The sequence below is a fragment of the Magnolia sinica genome, chromosome 2 (assembly GCF_029962835.1).
Source record: "Magnolia sinica isolate HGM2019 chromosome 2, MsV1, whole genome shotgun sequence".
Classification (NCBI taxonomy): Eukaryota; Viridiplantae; Streptophyta; class Magnoliopsida; order Magnoliales; family Magnoliaceae; genus Magnolia; species Magnolia sinica.
In genome coordinates this window covers 120,410,985-120,432,370 of record NC_080574.1, presented here as the reverse complement: position 1 = coordinate 120,432,370, position 21,386 = coordinate 120,410,985, and the positions used below count along the sequence as shown (strand labels likewise).

General features: G+C 41.7%; 1 protein-coding gene and 1 non-coding gene across 4 annotated transcripts in view; one reads left to right on the top strand and one right to left on the bottom strand.

Moving 5' to 3' along the window:
• The window catches only part of LOC131237488 (sodium/pyruvate cotransporter BASS2, chloroplastic-like), a 41,525-nt gene that overhangs the window by 6,548 nt on the left and 13,591 nt on the right, over positions 1-21,386 (bottom strand). The window lies entirely within an intron of this gene.
• Positions 5,410-5,516, top strand: LOC131238310 (small nucleolar RNA R71). Its single transcript, XR_009167713.1, has one exon. It is a non-coding gene; the product is annotated as a small nucleolar RNA R71 (small nucleolar RNA).

The window sequence follows — 21,386 nt, the reverse complement described above, 5'->3', positions numbered from 1 at the left end:
CTTTTTCAAACATTTTTTAGTCTTTTCATCATGCATGACCTTTTTGTCGATCTCACTGTTTTTTTAACTGGTTCTTTCCATCTTTTAAGGTGGATAAAATTCTTCAGACTGAATTCTCGACATCTATCAATGATTCACATACTAACCATTAGATATTCTAGCATAATCACAGAAAGCAAACTGAATGTGTCTTGTGATTTAGATCCACGTGATATTCAAAACTTCCTCTTAATCAATTGAGTGTAAGAACTTGGGTGATAGTATACTTGGTTGATCAAACTCCAATAATTCAAAGTTCAATCTCAATCTCATCATATTCAAAACATTCTTAAGTGCACAAACTATCGCCTTCCAAATAGGTTTTTGATTTCAGAGATTGAAAATTATCAAAATTTTTGCCCAAGGACTGGGAAAATATTGATTAGTTTACCTAATCCATTCCCCCAACCTAAAATCTACATTGTCTTCAATGTAAAAGATATAAGCATGCAATATAAATGAGACAACGAAAATAATGGATACGTGATGGAAAGGTGGTACCTGAAGATGGCGAATTGCAGTTCTTTCAAAGTTCCCAATGTGAAGATGGGTTAGCAAAATGACTAAACAACTGAAAGCAAACTATCCTAATCCTAATTCGTATAAAAGCAATAAACCTAACTATACCTCCATCAAACTAGGAGGTTAGTCTTGATACACAGGATTAGTTAGATGTATGGACATGTCCTCTGAATCAAATTTCTCAACAAATTGCTTGAGACAATGTCCATTCACTTTGAAAACATTGCCATTTGTTGGATTTTTTATCTTGATGGCCCCATACAGATAGACATTAGTAATAGTGAAAGGGCCGGTCCAACGAGATCTGAATTTACCCGAAAAAAGGTGTAATCGAGAATTGTACAGGACTTTTTCACCGGTTAAGAATGATTTCCGAAAGATATTCCTGTCATGGAACACCTTCATTTTATCCTTGTAAATTCTTGAGTTCTCATAAGCGTCATTCCGGATTTCCTCGAGTTCATTTAACTGAAGTTTGCGCAGCGATCCAGCATTGTCCAAGTTAAAGTTTGGATTTTTGATAGCCCAGTAAGCTCTATGTTCCAACTCTATAGGCAAGTGAGCTTTCCCATAGACAAATTTAAAGGGAGACATTCCAATGGGGGTTTTAAAAGCTGTATGGTATGCCCACAAAGCATCAGTCAAACGGATTGACCAATCCTTGCGATCAGGGTTAACCGTTTTCTTCAGGATATGTTTAATCTCTCTATTGGAGATCTCAGCTTGCCCGTTTGTTTGCGGGTGGTATGGAGTGCTCACTTTATGAGAGATGTCATATTTCTTCATTAAGTTCTCAAATGTCTATTATAGAAGTGTGAACCTCCATCACTAATATTGGCTTGAGGCGTTCCAAACTGGGAAATGATATTTTCTTTTAGGAATCGAATGACTGTACGATGGTCATTGTTTCGACATAGAATCGCTTCGACCCATTTAGTGACATAGTCTACTGCTAATAGAATATATAAATTCCCAAAGGATTGGGGGAATGGTCCCATGAAATCAATTCCCTAGCAATCAAATGCTTCAATCATCAAAATGGGATTCAGCGATATCATATTTCGACGGGACAATGCTCCCAATTTCTGACAACGCTCACAAGCCTTGCAGAACTCATGAGTGTCCTTGAATACAGTGGGCCAGAAAAGGCCGCATTGCAGAATTTTGGCTGTGGTCTTTTTAGCAAAAAGGTGACCACCACAAGCCTGAGAGTGACAAAAGGAGATGTCACTTTGATGTTCATTCTCTGGTACACATCTCCTTAAAATTTGATATGGGCAGTGTTTAAACACATATGGATCGTCCTAGAAGAACTTTCGTACCTTGATGAAGAATTTTCTTTTATCTTGTGCAGTCCAATGTGTTTGCATGAAACCTGTAACAAGATAATTTGCAATATCAGCAAACCAAGGTAGTTGAGAGAGTTTGAACAGTTGTTCGTCAGGGAACAAGTCGTTCATGGGTATCGTCTCAAGGGGATCGAGGAGATCAAGTCTAGAGAGATGGTTAGTCACTACATTCTTTATTCCAATTTTGTCTTTTGTTTCTAAATCAAATTCCTAGAGTAGAAGGATCCATCTTATCAAGCGGAGCTTAACATCATTCTTAGAAAGAAGACATTTCAGCGCCGCATGATCAGTGTAGATGATGATCTTGGATCCAATCAAATAGGATCTAAATTTGTCCAAAGCGAACACTACAGCTAAGAGTTCCTTTTTCGTAGTAGAGTAGTTCATTTGGGTAGAGTTTAGAGTTTTACTTGCATAATGAATAACGTAGGGCTTCTTCTCTTTTCTCTAGCCTAATACTGGCCCAATAGCATAGTCGGATGCATCACACATAATCTCAAAAGGGATGTTCCAATCGAGTGGCTGCATGATAGGTACGGTAGTTAACATGCCCTTGAGCTTAGTAAAAGCTTCCTGGCATTGCTCAGTTCACTCATATGGTACATCCTTTTGAAGTAGATTACATAAAGAATGAGAGAGGTGACTAAAGTCCTTTATGAATCGTCTGTAGAATCCAGCGTGTCCTAAGAAGGATCGCATATCGCGTATGCTTTTGGGAGGTGCCAGGTTGGAGATAAGATCGATTTTGGCCTTGTTCACCTCGATTCCCTTGGACGAAATTATGTCCAAGAACAATTCCCTTGGGAACCATGAAATGACATTTCTCCTAATTCAAAACCAAATTCTTTTCTTTACATCGCTTCAACACACATTTAACAATTTTCAAGCACTCGTTGAAGGATGGACTAAAAACAAAGAAGTCGTCCATGAAGACCTTTAGATATTGCCCTACCATGTTTGAAAAAATACTAAACATACATCGTTGAAAAGTGGCTGGGGCATTACACAGTCCGAATGGCATCCTTCGGTACGCAAAGGTGCCATAGGGGCATGTGAATGTTGTCTTCTCCTGGTTTTCAAGGGCTATCTCTATTTGATTGTAGCCCGAATACTCGTCAAGGAAGCAGTAGTAAAAATGACCAGCTAGCCTTTCCAAAATTTAATCAATGAATGGTAAAAGAAAGTGGTCCTTATGACGGTATTCAACTTTCCATAGTCAATGCACATTCTCCAACCAGTGGTAACTCTAATTGGCACAAGTTCATTGTCGGCATTGGCTACGATGGTGATTCCGGACTTCTTAGGAACAACCTGAGTTGGACTCACCCATTGACTGTCGAATATAGGGTATATGATACCCACATCAAAAATTTCAATACATCTCCTTTAACCACTTCTTTCATGTTTGGATTGAGTCGACGTTGTAGTTGTCCGGAGGTTTTCGCATTATCCTCAAGATGAATGCGGTGGGTACAAATCAAAAGATCGGTTCCCTTGAGATCTGCAATCGACCATCCAAGGGCTCTTTTATGTTCAATGAGAGTAGAGATAAGCAAACTCTCCTGTTCTTGCTCAAGGTGGGAAGAAATCACTACCGGGTATGTCTCATCTTGACCTAAGTAGAAATATTTAAGATCAGCGGGTAGAGGTTTTAGGTCAAGCTTCGGTGCTTTAAGGCTAGACGGTAGAGGCACTACATCGGTTTGGGGCAATTTCTCAAATTGTGGCCTTCACCGATTAACTTCAAGTACTGGCGAAATATCAAGCATGGCATCCATCTCCTTAATCGTGTCATCATCCAAATTGGGGGAGTGTGCCAAGCATGTCTCTAGAGGGTCAGAGGAGAAGGTCATCAGGGCTCTATCTTCCACGAAAGAGTCTATAATATTAATGTCGTGGGCCTCGTCATCATCCTCTGCCTGTTTATTCATGTTAAAGAAGATATTGAGCTCCAACGTCATATTTCCAAAAGACAAATTCATGACTACATTCCTACAATTGATGATAAAATTGGATGTAGCAAGGAATGGGTGGCCAAGTATAATAGGGATTTGAGTGCTCATATCTACAATGAGCTAAGTATCTAGAACGATAAAATCTACTGGATAGTAGAATTTATCAACTTGGACCAACACATCCTCGATCATCCCCCTCGGTACACGAACTAAGCGATCAACAAGTTGTAATGTGGCCTAGGTGGGTTTTAATTCACCTAAACCCGGTTGTTCATAGACCGAGTAAGGGATCGGATTTACACTTGACCCCAAGTCAAGAAGTGTGTTCTCAATTTGGTGATTCCCAATTATACAAGCAATAGTTGGGCTACCAGGATTTTTATATTTTTGTGGCATATTTTGCTTGAGGATGGCACTCACCTTTTCTGTCAGGAAAATTTTCTTTTTAATACTTTGTTGCCTCTTGGTTGTGCACAGGTCTTTAAGAAATTTGGCATATGAAGGAATTTATTTTACAGCATCCAGAAGTGGGATGTTGACCTTCACTTGTTTCAACACCTCTGGAATATCCCGTGAGTTAGCTAGAAGTTTTGGTGCAATCAACTGCTGGGGGAAAGGAGCAATCGGCTTGCTTTGAGGTTCCGGTTCTAATCCATGTAGGGCAGTGCTAGGTCTATCATTCTTATCTTCTTTCGGGTCTTTAGACTTTTCGGTCTTTACTAGAATAGATTTGTCAATTGTTTTCCTACTCCTGAGAGTGGTGATAGACTTAGCTTGCTCCATTTGCTTTGAAGAGCTTGGGTCACTAATTTCATATTGTGGCTTTGGATTGGAGAGAGGTTGGGCTGGAAGCATCCCTTTCTCCCCACTCGCTAAGTGTGACTCCATCCGTTGAATGGATGATGCAAGCATTCCCATTGTTGTTTAGATATCTTGAAATGTTTGCGTCGTATTCTGGTTGAATAGCTCTTGGTTTTGGATGTGTTTTAGGACTAGATCCTCTTAAGGTTTCCCTTGATTTAAGAGTTGGTTAGGGAATCCTTGAGAAGTAGCAGTTTGTCCATTCCTCGAATTGAAATTGGGATGGGTCCTCCAGCTGGAGTTGTATGTACTTGAGGTGGGTCCACGGAAAGGTCTTTGGTAATTGTTTATGGCATTCGATTGCTCATTCGATACCTCTTGAAAAGCAAGTATTGTTGGATAATTTTCAGTTGTATGTACGTTGCAAGCACAAATACCGCAAACGACTTCTAGCTTTATCCTTCTTACGTTCTATGGCCTCAATTTTTCTTGTGAGATTAGCCACTTTAGCATTGATATCATCTTCCTCTTTCAAAACATATATTTCGCCTCTTCTTTGATTGAATAGGCTTAGAAGTGGAGTTGGGTCCCATAATTGCGCGTTTTCAGCAAGTCTATCAAAGTAATCCCACGCATTATCAACATCTTTGTTCGTGAATTCCCCATTGCACATTGTCTCGACCAATTGGTGCATGGAAGATGATAGCCCATCGTAGAAGAAATTTGTTATGCGTCATGTTTCAAAGCCATGTTGTGGGCATGAACTGACAAGATCCTTGAACCGATCCCAACATTGGAAGAATGTCTCATCTTCCTTTTGGGTAAAGTTCATGATCGATTTTCTAATGGTGTTCGTCTTATGGTATGGGAATAAATTTTTTTTATAAATTCCCTTGTCATGTCATCCCATCTGCCAATGGATCGTGGACGTAGTGAATGCAACTACGTCTTACCCATTTCTTTTAAGGAGAAGGAAAAGAGTTTCAGCTTGATCGTGTCCTCAGACACATTAGGAAAGTATAAAGTGGCTATGATCTCATCAAACTCTTTCATGTGTAAATATAGACTTTCAGATTCAAGTCCATGGAATTTTGAAAAGAGTTGGATCACCCCTGGCTTAATATCCATATTGTTCGTATTTTTTGGAAAAATCATACAGGAAGGTGTGCTCACCCCCGCCGGTTGTAAATAATCTTATAGAGTACGAGGCGGGGGTGCATTATGCACCTCGTTTTCATTCTAAATTTCCTTAAGCCATCACTTCTATTGACTTTGAGGATCTCAAGTCGTGTCTAATCCGCTGATGGATAGGCAGGCCTTCGACTAATCCTCCTTCACTTAAGAGACGTTTAGTGTTGTCACGAACCCACTTGGGCATGAAACACTCGCAGCCTTCAAGTAACTAAACCAAAACCTAAGAAAGAAAACTAAAACAAATAAGATATCTAAAAAATTTAAGGAGAATTAGAAAGAGGTTACCGGATTGGAGATCTCTATGTTAGAATCCTACAAAACAAAAAACCAAGTTAGATTCTAAAAATAAGTTCAAAAAAATCCTAATTAGAAACAAAACAGAAAGTTAATCCTAATCTTAACCTAATTCTAATACTAATTAAATTCTGAAAAATATAGCCGTAGTCCCGGGCAACGGCGCCAAAAACTTGTTCACAACCCCAAGTGTAAGGTCGCGATGTAGTAATAATCTTGGTAAGACCGAGGTCGAATCCACAGGGACTAAACTCGTGCGTATTCTGAAAGTAGCTAGAATTAAAACTAGAAGAAGAACTAATTAGAAACAAAACAGAAAGTTAATCCTAATCTTAACCTAATTCTAATACTAATTAAATTCAAAAAAATACAGCCGTAGTCCCCGGCAATGGCGCCAAAAACCTGTTCACAACCCCAAGTGTAGGGTTGCGATGTAGGAATAATCTCGGTAAGACTGATGTCGAATCCATAGGGACTAAACTCGTGTGTATTCTGAAAGAAGCTAGAATTAAAACTAGAAGAAGAACTAAATTAGAAATTTAGAATAAAGAGATCAATTGTGAATAGTGAAGATTGAAACTTTTGAATTTAAAGGTGGGAACTAGGGTGCCAAGGATCCACTTGTAGCTATTGAGATATTACCTTACTTGATTCAAGAGACACAATTGGAGTCAGAGTCCTATCTTATCCAATTGGAAGGAGAGATGATCAAATCTCTGAACTTCTCATTGATCCAGCCGCAATGGAAGAAAATTGTGAAGATTTGGAAGGGATTCCATCACCTAACCATGCCCAGGAGACTATGGCAAAAAACAGGATTTACCAATCCCACAATCTCAAATAAGAAAAGAAGATATTCAAAGCTATCACAGCATCTATTGTAATTTGAGTCATAATAAACCATAAAAAAACTGAAAATAATCATTAAAATCAACTAGAAATCAATGAAGTTCAATATAAACATGAATCAAAGCAAAGTAAATATCCCAATCATGCTACAAGCTTCACCTCTTAGTCCTATCTAAGAGGTTTAGCCAACCATTGACATGATTGATCTAAGAACTCTCAAATAAAAATATAAAAACAAAGGAAGAAAAAGAAAACTCTTGGTGGCGGCTCTCCACCCTTTGGCTCCACTCCTTAAACCCTACAAGATGCCTAAGAATGTCCTAGGGACTCCTATTTATAGTTGTGAATCTCCATCTTAGGCATCGACTTGGAATTTCCGTAAACCGCCTCAATTTACGCAATTTGCAACTTTTCCGCATTACGCTTCGGTCGAACCGAAGTCGAGTTCGAATTTGGAAAGGATTCTGTTTCAGCAGTTGCCCGATTTCGGTCGGACCGAACTAAAGTTATCGGTCGGACCGAATTAACTCCTAAATTCATCATTCTTCGCTAGAGCTTTTTGTGTACTTTCGGTCGTACCAAATCCTCACTTCGGTCAAACCGATCGTGCCTCTTTATTTAAACACTTGACCGATGCACATCTATTTTCCAAGTTTGATTTAAAGGCAGGATTCTGACAACAGGGTATCAACCCAGATGATCGACACAAGACAACGTTCACTGTCCCAAATGCACATTACCAATGAACAGTAATGCCCTTTGGATTGAAAACCGCCCCGTCCCTTTTCCAAAAAGTGATGGTTCGGATCTTTCAACCCATCCTTGACAATTGTTTGGTCTACATTGATGATTTGTTGCTATACTCCCCAAATGAGAAGTCTCACAGTGATCTTCTCCAACGCTTTCATGTGATTTGCATAGAACACGGCAACATGCTCTCTGAAAGAAAGATGCAGTTGACTCAAACCAACATTGATTTCCTCGGCATGGAAATCAAAGATGGACTTTATTGCCCGCAGCCGCACATTACTGAACATCTCCTGCAATTTCCTGATGTTCTCACTTCTACGAAGCAAATCCAGCAATTCATCGGCATCGTGAATTATGTATCTGATTTCTTTCCACATGTGAGTTTGCATTGGAACATCCTCATCGCATTACTCAAGAAAGATGCTCCTCCTTGGGATGATTCTCATACAGATGCAGTCAAAGCTCTCAAAAAAGATTATCTCTAATCTAGCTGCACTGCAAATCCCGAGCACGAATGCAATTCGGATCCTCCAGACAGATGCCAGTGACACTCAATGGGGTGTTGTTCTCCTTTAAGAGATCAATGGCACACGACACATTTGTGGTTATCGAAGTGGTACATTCAAGTCATCTGAACAACACTACCACTCTACCTACAAAGAAATTCTGGCAGTTAAGTATGGAATTTCCAAGTTCCAGTTCCATCTGCTTGGTCACCATTTTTTGGTCGAGATGGACATGTCAGCATTCCCTCGTATGCTCGAGTTCAAACAGAAGCAACTTCTTCAGCCACAGTTGTTACGTTGGTCTAATTGGTTTTCTCAATGGAGTTTCACAGTGAAAAAGATTAAAGGAAAGGATAACATCCTTGTAGACTTCCTGTCTCGCAATCCCCTTCAAAAGTCCTATCCTCCTTAGCCATCCATGAACTCTCCATACCCCATATCTTTCCTCTTGAAAGAATTCCAACTCTCCCTCCAGAACTCCAGTCCATGATCTGTACCATGTATATTGCAAACAAGCCAACCCACAATCTCCAAACCTTCCTTGAGATCCATCTGTTTCGAAATGCTCCTGTTTTTCACCATATACCACATCCTCATTACCCATTCTTGACACCCATATCCTTCTAAGATCTGTATTACTTGCCCAATGAAGCCTTTTGCTTCCTGTACTATCTTGTGCAAAGTTGGACTATTATGTTCATTTTCAATGTGGCTTTGCTCCATGCGTACCTTGCTCTCATCCAGTGGGACAACTCCTCCGGTACCAACCAAATGACTTAGACTAACAAGAACCTGTTTATGTTCCTTGAAATGTTTCATCCACTCCATGTTTGGCACTCGCAGCTCCATCATCACAATGAATTTGTTGAGATCACATTCAGAAATCCCAGGGATCTCGTCATGGCTATTGACGATACGTACTACTACATCCCTTTTGTTTCCGATCGTGTGGTAATCCATGGATACAGAAACTTCAATCTGGCACATCATCGACACTATTACGATGGTGCATTCCACTTGTTCAAACGCCAAATGTGTGAACTGAATAATGTTCAAGTCGCTGATATTCCTAATTCCATCTGGCTGAACCCGATCACCACCGCCAACAGTTATCTCTGCCTAGATCACTTCATCACGTATGTTGAAAGAAACATGGAGATCCTCATGGCTCCTTCTTCCAGTGACAGTGAAACCTCCTCTGACTCAGATGCTTGAAGTGTTAAGTGTCCAAAGAAACTCAAGCAAGCTCATTCATGCAAAGGTCACTTTCAAAGTCACTATCATGAATAGTGTAAAGATCTCACATGTCACTTTCAAAGACATTGCTTTCATCCAGATGTCATTGTCTCAAGCTCTTCACTTAAGCCATCTCCCGCAAATGATGCAGGTGTCCCTAGATGTCAACATCAGCTAAGCTACGTGGCTACTCTGTGCATCCTTCTCACCGGCCACAGCAAGCTCTTCCCTAACAGGTGTCCCTGCATGTCAACATGCAGGGACACCTGCATCATTTGTTGGAGATGGCTTAAGTGAAGAGCTTGAGAAAATGACATCTGGATGAAAGCGATGTCTTTGAAAGTGACATGTGAGATCTTTAAACTATTCATGATAGTGACTTTAAAAGTGACCTTTGCATGAATAAGCTTGCTTGGGTTTCTCTGGACACTTAACACTTCAAGCATCTGAGTCAGAGGAGGTTTCACTGTCACTGGAAGAAGGAGCCATGAGGATCTCCATGTTTCTTTCAACATACGTGATGAAGTGATCTAGGCAGAGATAACTGCTGGCGGTGGTGATCGGGTTCAGCCAGATGGAATTAGGAATATCAACGACTTGAACATTATTCAGTTCACACATTTGGCGTTTGAACAAGTGGAATGCACCATCGTAATAGTGTCAATGATGTGCCAGATTGAAGTTTCTGTATCCATGGATTACCACACGATCGGAAACAAAAGGAATGTAGTAGTACGTATCGTCAATAGCCATGACGAGATCCCTAGGATTTCTGAATGTGATCTCAACAAATTCATTGTGATGATGGAGCTGCGAGTGCCAAACATGGAGTGGATGAAACATTTCAAGGAACATAAACAGATTCTTGTTAGTCTAAGTCATTTGGTTGGTACCGGAGGAGCTGTCCCACTGGATGAGAGCAAGGTACGCATGGAGCAAAGCCACATTGAAAATGAACATAATAGTTCAACTTTGCACAAGATAGTACAAGAAGCAAAAGGCTTCATTGGGCAAGTAGTACAGACCTCGGAAGGATCTGGGTGTCAGGAATGGATAATGAGGATGTGGTATATGGTGAAAAATAGGAGCATTTCGTAACAGATGGATCTTAAGGAAGGTTTAGAGATTGTGGGTTGGCCTGTTTGCAATATACATGGTACGGATCATGGACTGGAGTTCTGGAGGGAGAGTTGGAATTCTTTCAAGAGGAAAGATATGGGGTATGGAGAGTTCATGGATGACTAGGGAGGATAGGACTTTTGGAGGGGATTGACAGGGAAGGCAAGACAGGAAGTCTGCAACGATGTTATCCTTTCATTTGATCTTTTTCACTGTGAAACTCCATTGAGAAAACCAATTAGACCAACATAGCAACTGTGGCTGAGGAAGTTGCTTCTGTTTGAACTCGAGCATACGAGGGAATGCTGACATGTCCATCTCGACCAAAAAATGGTGACCAAGCAGATGGAACTGAAACTTGGAAATTCCATACTTGACTGCCAGAATTTCTTTGTATGTAGAGTGGTAGTGTTGTTCAAATGACTTGAATATACCACTTCGATAACCACAAATGTGTCAAGTGCCATTGATCTCTTGAAGGAGAACAACACCCCATTGAGTGTCACTGGCATCTGTCTGGAGGATACGAACTGCATTCGCGCTCGGGATTTGCAGTGCAGCTAGATTAGAGAATCTTTTTGAGAGCTTTGATTGCATCTGTATGAGAATCATCCCAAGGAGGAGCATCTTTCTTGAGTAATGCGATGAAGATGTTCTGATACAAACTCACACGTGGAATGAAATCAAACACATAATTCACGATGCCGACGAATTGCTGGATTTGCTTCGTAGAAGTGAGAACATCAGGAAATTGTAGGAGATGTTCAGCAATGTGCAGCTACGGGCAATAACGTCCATCTTTGATTTCCATGCCGAGGAAATCACTGTTGGTTTAAGCCAACTGCATCTTTCTTTCAGAGAGCATGATACCGCGTTCTACACAAATCGCATGAAAGCGTTGGAGAAGATCATTGTGAGACTTCTCATCTGGGGAGTACAGCAACAACTCATCAATGTAGACCAAACAATTGTCAAGGATGGGTTGGAAGATCCGAACCATCGCTTTTTGGAAAAGAGACGGGGCGGTTTTCAATCCAAAGGGCATTACTGTCCATTGGTAATGTGCATTTGGGACAATGAACGCTATCTTGTGTCGATCATTTGGGTTGATACCCAGTTGCCAGAACCTGCCTTTAAATCAAACTTGGAAAATAGATGTGCATCGGTCAAGTGTTGAAATAAAGAGGCACGATAAGGCAATGGAAACTTGTCATCTTGAAGATATCTATTTAATGGCTTATAGTTGATGACAAGACGAAGTTTACTGCGAACTTGTTCAACATGTTTGTTCACGTAGAAAGCTTCGTAAGCCCAAGGTGAGTCAGTGGGCTCAATGAGACCTTCAGCCAGAAGGCCAGCAAGTTCATCATTTGCAAGTTTCAGATGGTCGGGATTCATCCCTTGATGACTTGCTTTTGTCGGAGTGACTGCCACTTGTTGTTTGAACGGAAGGTTCACATAAAACTCAAGGCGAGTCCAAAGGGGAGAAGGATGTTTTTTGGCAAACTTAGAATGGGAATTGGCACAACACTGGTCAACAACAAGATTTTTTATGTTGAGGATGGGTTGTATCAAATGGAGATTTGGAATCTGGGACCATGGTAAAAATGAGGAATTATACTGGAGACCATTTGGTAACCATTGAAGACCTTTGATTTTATGGAGAATGTCAAAACCAAGGATAAGGTCTTTTCCGGACAAGGAGGAGCTGAGAAAGGAATGGGAGATGGTTAAGTCTGGTAAGAGCTTTATGGATAAAGGATGGGTAATTTTGTTGACATGAAAGACTTATCCATCGGCTGCTCGAAAAAGTTGAGAGTGGGGATACCAACAGGTTTCAAGAAGGATGGATGGATTGAGTATGGAGATGGCCGCACCAGTATCAGCAAGAGCAATGACTGAGATTGGAGAGGAAGACTGGTGGCAGTATAGTTCAACTTAAATGAGTGGAGTCGGACTAACTAAAGTTATGGAAGGGAGCATGACAGCTTCGAAAATGCCGTCAATATCTTCAGGAGTGGATTGCTGCTCATCGTCATCTGAATTAGAAGAAGGTTTTGAAAAATCATAATTACTTGCTGCTTCTTCAGTTGTATGCCTGATTGCCAGAACAGCTGATGGGTCATAGGCATCACAGAGAGAATAGAGGGACTCAAGGTCATTATCTTTGTGAGGAAGAAGAGGAAATGCCTTTTCAATCATCTTGGCATATTTCAGACGATTGCGCTTGGGACACTGTTTGGAGAAGTGCCCTTTTTGGTTGCAAATGTAACACCGATCAGTAGTCTTGCGTCAAAAAGGTTTCTTCTTTAGAAATCGCCATTTACGCCCTTTCTTGAATTTTCGACGTGGTCGTGAACCATCATCTTTGGAGTAGCGTTTCTTATGGAAATGGTGCTTCTTTTTCTTGAAAGAACAATCACAAGACTTTATCTTTGCATTTAATGGAGAGGTATGGCTTCTCACAAGCCGTACTGAGACGAGTGTTCATCTTCTCTGCATGTTTCAGGAACTTGCGCTGGTTGCACAATTTCTGAACTGCATGGAGCGACATTTGATGCATCTACCCCAACATAACAGAATGCAGGGGGAGATTTCGCTGTTCGAGGAGCTTGGTGGTCTCATCACTGAGAGGATCTAAGAGAGAATTGAGATAGACCTGTTTGAGGTTAATATCATCTTTGCTGCCGATGATGTAAAACCTTTTTAACATCTTTGCATAGTGTCTATCCAAATCAGCTTTCTTGAAGGAACGGACTTTCATCTGTAAATAGTCTTCTCGCGCAGTGCTTATGTAAGATGCTGAATCGCCAATAAATTCAATGTAGATGAAACCATTGAAGGCTTCAATGTTGTTCTCTTGTAAGAACTGGAGTTGACAATATTCACCAAGGATATTCCACCATTCTCGTAATATACCACTGAATCTGGCAATGACTTTTTCACAGGTTCTGCGAGAGCTGTGGCACTTGGATTATGCATTTCTGCTTTCATCTATCTCTCTCTCTCTCTATATATAAGGCGTTGTTGCCATTCATGTGGGGGAATGTTGTCGAGGGTGAAGAGCTTCTTGTTGTCATTCTTGGGAATGACCATTCTCGGAATATTCTGCGGAGGAGGTCTGTCTTCATCAATATCACTGGCTGTCTCGTCTACCTGAGGTTGAGGAGGAGCCTGGGACTGCGGTGTAGGCATGTCACCTTGTGTCCATTGCATCAACAGATCAGGGATGTTGAGATCGACATCGTCGGAATTGACGGAATTGTCCGACGCAACTGGTGAAGAGGGAATCAATGCACGGGCCTTGAGGAAGGAGGCTATCGGATTTAATGGCTCGGGGGGGTGATACTCTGATGACGGGAGTGAAGAGGCCATTAAGTCATAGGTAAATGGGTGATCATCATCAAGGCGTTGCTTTCCTTTAGATGAAGAAGGAATGGAAGGCTGTGAGGCTGGCTGAGGTTTTGATGGAGTAGGCCGAAAAGATTGTGACGTGGGTATGGTGGATGAGGGACTGTTGGTGGACATGAGTAGGTATATGGGTAGGTATAGTGGGTGTTGTGGCCCAAGGGACAGTTGGAGGTGGCAAAGGGATCCATGGTAACGGTGGAGTAGGAATATGGTATTGCCTCGGCTGGGGGAATAAAGGATTATCTGGCGGATATAGGGCCGGACACGATGGCTTCTGGATAGAGTAGAGTTGATCCTTCAAGAAATTTCTTCCTTTTCCTTTTGCAAGAGGATATTTGAATCTCGAACTATAGTAGCAATCTCGTACACTTCCTTTTCAATTGCTGCAATGCGGGCTCCAAGGAGAGGAATGACCGGACTTTGCTTTTGGACAGAGGCAGCAAGCTGTTGTTGAGTGTGCAAAATCTTTTGGAGTGCACGATTTTGCTGGGCAACATTCTTTGCTTGCCAATTTAAAGCTGCTTTAGCTGTAGAAATGTGTTTGGGAGTGCCATCGGAATGTAGACCAGGAGGGTCTTTGATCTTCCAAACGTAACGAGTTCGTTATGTTGGGTGGTCAAAGTCGTCGGTTGCAGGAAAGCTTGGACCATCTACTAGTTCATATGCACACACCATGGGTGGAAGAGAGACTGGATGAGGCTTTTGAGGAATGGATTGGGAACACTTGAGATGGGCTAAGGCTTTTTGGTAATATGGCATAAGAGGAGGCTTTGGCGGTGTAGGTTTTAGCTTTGGTGGTGAAGGCTTACAAGGTGGAGGAGTGAACAATGGCTTCTTTTTGGGATAGAGGACGTAATAGTCAAACTTTCCAGAGGATTCTCCAAGGAATCCAACTTCTGGATCTCCTGCTTCATATCTGTGCTGAAGCTGTGCTTGGAAGGACTTGGATTTTTTGGGTTTGTCCCCATACTCATCATCAAGACAATCATCGCATGAGCATGCATCCCAACTGATGTGTAAGTTGTTGCGGTGACGCCATGCAGTATAACGGGAACCATACGGATCTGGCCCAGTAGGAGCGGGCTCAGCAACATACTTGCCATTGATCATCTGACTAGAGACCGAAAAGGCGGCCGTGAAGCAATTAATCTCAGGGAGAGGCGTGGAGAAGACTTGCGTGGCTTGAGAGCTAGTCTCAAACCTGGTCTCTACGGACTTGTCTTTTCTGCGCACGAAAGTGGCAACGTCATTGGAAACGACCTGAGAAGCCTCGACCTGGCGTTCATAATTGGTGACCCAGTAAGAAGGAAGAATCTCCTTCAACTGTTCTTATGTAAGTTGTCGCGGGACAAACATACACGTGGGGGTCTCGTTCTGGTTAACAGAGATCAACAGGGCATCTTTGTTAGATTTGCTCAATGACCCTCAATCGAGTGGTCATTTTCTTATCTAGAAATCATTTTCCCTACTTACAATATATCCCTTAATTACAGCATAACAACAACCTCTATATCCCCTAATTACAGCCTTTAATTACAGCATAACAGCAGCATCTATATCCCTTAATTACAACCCTTAATTACAGCATAACAACAGCATCTATATCCCCTAATTACAGCCCTTAATTACAGCATAACAGTAGCATCTATATCCCCGAATTACAGCATAATATCTCCTAATTATAGCAGCATCTATATCCCCTAATTACAGCATCTATATTCCCTAATTACAGCCCTTAATTACAGCATAACAGCAGTATCTATATCCTCTAATTACAGCATCTATATCCCCTAATTACAGCCCTTAATTAGGGCATAACAGCAGCATTTATATCCCCTAATTACAGCCCTTAATTACAGCAATATATGGTACAACAATATATGGAAGGTTTGTTGTCTATCCTACTAACATCCCCCCTCAAATTGATGCTGGTCAATCAAGAAGCATCAATTTGCCAACAAGAAATTGATGACATAGTCGTGTCATAGCTTTGGTGAAGACGTCCGCTATCTGAAGATCACTGGAGACATGTGGAAGAGAGATAACCCGAGTATCAACAACTTCCCAAATAGAATGGTAGTCCCACCTCAATAGGTTTGGTACGCTCGTGATAGACGGGATTGGTAGCAATCTGAATGGCACTCGTATTTTCAGCATGAAGAGGAGTGGGAGTAGACTGAGGAAAACCTATTTTAGTAAGTAAGCCACGGAGCCACATAATCTTCGAGCAGGCTGCCGACATGGCACGATACTCAGACTCAGTCGAAGATTTGGAAACATGATCCTGTTTCTTACTCTTCCAAGAGATAAGTGAATCACCAAGAAACAGACACCACCCGGTGACAGACCGGCGAGTATCAGGACATCCTGCACAATCAGCATCACTAAAAGCCACAAGGCAAAGAGGAGTGCCAGTAGAGAAGAACAAGCCACGGTGAGAGGAACCTCGGAGATATCGAATAATTCGGCGGACTGCGGCAAGATGTAGGTGACGAGGAGACTGCAGAAATTGACTGACTTGCTGAACAGCAAAGGAAATGTCAGGTCGTGTAATAGTGAGATAATTGAGACTACTAACTAACTGTCGAAACACCATGGGATCAGGAAGGAGATCCCCCTCCTCACGTCGATACTTGACATTCACTTCCAAAGGGGTTTCCACTGAAGAGGAGTCCTGCCAACCAGACAAGGAAATCAAGTCCTCCGTGTATTTATGCTGATGCAGGAAAACCCCAGAGGAATCGGACTGAACCTCCAAACCGAGGAAATACCAGAGAGGACCAAGATCCTTCATATGGAATGAATCATGAAGATGTTGTTTGAGCTGATCAATGAGCGCAGAATCAGTCCCAGTGATGACAATGTCGTCGACATAAACTAGAAGAAGAACGATACCAACAGAAGTCGTTCAAAGAAACAACGAAGAATCATACTGGCATTGGATGAAAGAAAATCGAAGTAAGGTAGCCCGAAACTTATCAAACCAAGCCCAGGGAGCCTGTTTCAAACCATACAGAGAGCGCTTCAGCTTACACACATTCGACGTTGATCACGAGCAGAGGCCAGGAGGAGGTGTCATGTAAACATCTTCTTGTAAATCACCGTGAAGAAATGCGTTCTTTACATCCATCTGGCAAAGGGACCATCCCTGAGAGGCTGCGATGGCAATAATAGTACGCACAGTTGTCATTTTAGCGACAGGAGCAAAGGTCTCCTCATAGTCAACCCAATGCTCCTGGCGGTTACCAAGGGCAACCAAACGAGCCTTATAACGGTGCACAGACCCATCAGGCCGAAGTTTCACAGAAAAAACCCACTTGCACCCAATTAGCTTGACATGAAAAGGACAAGAGACCATGTCCCAAGTCTGATTTTCTTGAAGAGCTTGAAGTTCTTCCTGCATAGCCTTTCTCCAACACTCATGTTTATCAACTTGTGAGTAGGAATTAGAAATCGACACAGTTGATAAGGTAGCCGTGAAGGAGGTATGAGAGAAACCATACCTATCCGGTTGATGAGAAGTACAGCCAGATCGTCGAGGGTGTAAAACGGGATCAGGTGGTAGATCAGACTCAGGAAGGGGTAGAGTTGTTCGACGGCGTTCATACACAAAACCAGGCTTGAACCGTTCAGGAGGGCAAATCAAATCATCAAAGTGAGGAAGAATAGAAACTGCAGGAGATGATATAATAGAACTAGGAAAGAAATATTGATGCTCAAGGAAAACGACATTATGAGATATAAGAAATTTATTGGAAGAAGCATCATAGCACACAAATCCTTTTTGAGATAAGTTATATCCCATAAAGACACATTTCACAGATTGCGCAGAGAGTTTGTGACGTTGATGCGGAGGTAGATGCACAAAACAGACACAGCCAAAAGTGTGTAAGTCAAGAAAGCTAGGGTGTTGTTTATGCAGACGATAGAATGGAGAGTCGAAATTTAGCACTTTAGAAGGCAACCTATTAATCAAGTACACTGCTGTAGCTAAAGCTTCAACCCAAAATTTAGGAGAAACAGAAGATGCAAGTAACAAGGTCCTAGCAACATCTAACAAATGTCGATTTTTGCGCTTAGCCACGCCATTCTGTTGAGGCATATAAGGACACGAGCGGTGAGAAACAATTCCTTTGTGACGAAGAAACTCAAGAAATTCATGAGACATATTCTCCACCAGAATCAGATCGTAAAGTCTTAATGCTAGTGGTAAATTGATTCTCAACATATGCTAGAAACGATATGAAAACAACAAAGACTTCAGACTCATAGCGCAGAAAATATACCCAAGTATACCGACTATGGTCATCTATGAATGTCACAAAATATTTATAATGAGCATGAGAAATGACAGGAGTAATGCCCCATACATCACTATGAACAAGGTCAAAGCAATTCTTTGTCCTACTCCCGGAAGAAGGGAATGGAAGAATCTTACTTTTTCCAATTTAACACATAGAACAATCAAAAGACAAAGCATGAGGCAAAGAAGTATTTTTTTTTCCCAACGAACCAGAATTCAACAAATGAGATAAAACAACATTGTTTGGATGGCCTAAACGTTTGTGCTATACTTTACAATTATTAGAGACAGTAGTACAAGTCAAAGAAATAATATTAGGAATGGAAAAGTATAATGGAAACAGTCTTCCAACTTTAGGCCCCTTCGCTATTGTCCTCCCCGACACCGGATCCTGCACGTGACAACCATCATGAGAAAACTGAACATTGTAATTATCATCAACTAATTGTCCAACCGAGATAAGACTCGTAGAAAGCCCGGATGATACAAAAATATTAGTAAGTGATGGTGTGATATCACCAAACCCAGTAATCGGTAAATGATGGCCATTAGCAACTTGAATATTAGAAGAACCAGTGTACTTACGAACATTGCTAAGCATATCAGGAGAACTGGTCATGTGATTGGATGCAGCGGAGTCAACAAGCCAAGATTGAGAGGGTATTTACCCTTACCTTGCAGCCCTAAAGCGGAAAATGCCGATACAATCATTTGCTACACCATTTTTGGTGTAAGGGCAGGTGTAGCAGCAGTGGAAGATGACACTGGAGCGAGATTTTGAATGCTGGTTACCCCATCCAAAGTGTGGCCAGTAGCAGTAGCATGATAAGCATTCACGAGTCAGTTTTGAGGACGTGTTGGGCATTCTTTGATGATGTGCCCCGTCTGTTTACAGTAGTTGCAGAACTTTTTAGCACAATGGGCAGCAATATGCCCATAATCTTTGCAACTGTAGCACTGAACTGTACGCATGTCTCGAACCCTCCCTTTGCCTTAAGCAGCGTATGCGACAGCATTCTCTTGTGGAAGCAAAGATTGAGTACGAAGACGTTCCTCTCGAAGAAGTGCTCCAAAACACACGTCAAGAGATGGTGAAGGATCCCTGTGTATCAAGTTGGAGTGAATAGACTCGAATTCTGGCCTTAGTTTCATTAAAAATTGGTCTCTTTTGCTAACTTCATGGACTGCTTGAACAACAGAGAGGGACTCGGTCGACACGTCGGCATACACAATGTCAGAAATCTCAGCCCAAAGATTCTGAAAACCACAGAAATATTCCTGAACAAAGAGCATACCTTGGGAATAGGTAGCAAGATCAGTTTCCAACTGAAATCGCCGGGCGGAATGATCGTGATGATAGACCTTTTTCAAGTACTCCTACATCGATTTAGCCGTCTTGTACAGCCTTAAATTGAGTACAAGCAGTGGATCAATAGACCCAAGAACCCAAGTCATCACGCGAGCATCTTTCACCTTCCATTGAACCAACGTTGTAGGATCGGTAGGCACTAGATCACTCCCACAACATGACCCCACAACTCCTTTCCCATGACAAAAAGTTGAAACTGAAACTCCCAGGCAGCATAATTCTTCCCTGTAATCCGAGTTTGAAAGACTTCTGAGTTGGAGTTGTTAGCCATAACTAGAATCTCTCGAAATGCACCAAAAAAACTGCAAACCAAAACCCGCACGCAAGAAACCAGAAAACCAGAGCCTAGAACCATGAAGATTGGACCAAAGACAAGGTTGCAGAGAGTGGCTCTGATACCATGTCAAATTTGCTCAATGACCCTCAATCGAGTGGTCCTTTTCTTATCTAGAAATCATTTTCCCCACTTACAATATATCCCTTAATTACAGCATAACAACAACCTCTATATCCCCTAATTACAGCCTTTAATTACAGCATAACAGCAACATCTATATCCACTAATTACAACCCTTAATTACAGCATAACAGCAGCATCTATATCCCCTAATCACAGCCCTTAATTACAGCAATATATGGTAGGTTTGTTGTCTATCCTATTAACAATCTTGACGTGAACCAAGCCCTGGAAGCTGCAAGTCGATGGAATGATTCTGCACCCGGAAGGCTACCTGGTAGTGAAGGGTAGCTGCCATAGCACCCTCTTGGAAGTCAGCACCAGAGAGCTGAACTTGGGCTTAAAGAGCCGTGAAGAGGTGCGAATCACTGAACGGGATATTGAAATTGGGATACAGGGTGACAAACACCGTACCCTGATTCAGTGTGGTCTGGATAGTGCCGATAACTGCATGTTGGTACTGCTTGAATCTAGTATCCAACAAAGAGAGTTTGCAAGCTTGGGAAAGACCTTTCCTGCCATGGAAAGTGATCGCAGGGCGGACAGCACCAAAATGCAAATGAGTGAATCCTTGCGTCCTCCATTCAGGAAGATTTTCTTTCAGCAACTGAAGAGACACAAATTCTTCCAAGCTGGTTGGCTCGGATGGGAACCTGGTCAAACTTTGAAGACAAAGCATACTCCTTAATGGAGTTTGACTGTTTTTGGACAAGCTGTTTAAATTTGGCTGAAATGGAACCACGGTTTTTATCTAGCATTAGAGCCATGACCATGTCTTTCTAAGTTCCCTTTGTGGGATGTATCATGTATGCGATGGACAGGACTACCTTCAGGTAAACCTTGTGACTTTCGGTGTTAACATAGTCCATCTCCTTTTATTAGTAGATAGCTACAGTCACCGTGATTAGTATGCTCTACAGTTACGCTTCGTGCAATCTTCTGTATCAGAAAACTTGGTTTGACAGTAACTATTGAAAAAGCAGGTTATAAAATTCCTTTCTGGATATCAAGGAAACGTTGGTGAGTTTCGACCATTTAGCCTGTGGTAGGCGTTGAGGTCACCCCCCTTTTAGCCAATATGTTCTTGATAGAAGGAATAAGAATTGTATCAAACTAAGCGACACACCGAGTATCATCGGGTCTCCTAGGGTTGCCTTATCCTGACCATACATCTTGCTCTCTCTCTTCCATCATGTCTACGGCTCGTTCCTCGTTTTCGTCTTCTTCTTCTT